The sequence below is a fragment of the Engraulis encrasicolus genome, unplaced genomic scaffold (assembly GCF_034702125.1).
Source record: "Engraulis encrasicolus isolate BLACKSEA-1 unplaced genomic scaffold, IST_EnEncr_1.0 scaffold_25_np1212, whole genome shotgun sequence".
Lineage (NCBI taxonomy): Eukaryota > Metazoa > Chordata > Actinopteri > Clupeiformes > Engraulidae > Engraulis > Engraulis encrasicolus.
This window is the reverse complement of record NW_026945544.1, coordinates 3023917-3024764: the sequence shown is the minus strand read 5'-3', so window position 1 is coordinate 3024764 and position 848 is coordinate 3023917.

Sequence of the window (848 nt, the reverse complement as noted above, 5' to 3'; positions counted from 1 at the left end):
TTTTGACAAAGTTTTTGGTGAGGGCCCGCACACCTCGAATGTTTCTTTTTTAGCAGGTGCAGCTTTTCAAGGTACTCCAGTCTTCGTTTAACTCAAGGAAGAGCGCGACACTGCTTCTTCACAAATCACCATAAAAAAGTGGTGATTTGTGAAGAAGCAGTGTCACGCTCTTCCTTGAGTTAAACAAATAAGGATTTAAATTAACGTGGACTTCCGAGGCAGCTGTTTTTTTTTTACAGTGTATATTCCAGAAGATTCCAACCAAGGCCCTCCTGACATGGGTCGTTCCACACTATTTTTTTCTGTGCAACCCCTTTCACAACTGGATGGAGTTGGTGCATCCCAAAATCTATCCAATGACACCAGGAAACATAATAAATACATTGTAAAGAAGAAAATGATATCACACAGTAAATCGTTCATCAGAGATGCAATAGATTATTGTAAGGCATCTCTTCACTAGTGGGACTGTTGTTTCATCTTATTTTTGGGTTAGTATTTTGGGTAACACTTTATTTTAGGGATACATCTATTAGCACTAATACATAAAATGGTAATGCCTGCATAAGTGTTAATTTCGTCAACCATGACTATGACTAAAATATTTCGTCAACACCCCTTTTTGATTTTCGTCATTTAGACTAAGACTAAGACTAAATTGGGAAGACAATGACTAAAATATGACTAAGACTAAAATTGATTTTCGTCATTGTGACTAAGACTAAGACTAAAATTTAAAAAGCTGACGAAATTAACACTGGTGTTAAATAAAATAGAGAAAAAAGAGAACCAGTGTGTGAAGAAGTTTTATTCTGTACAGTGTGATATATTTTAAAAAGAGAAGCAGT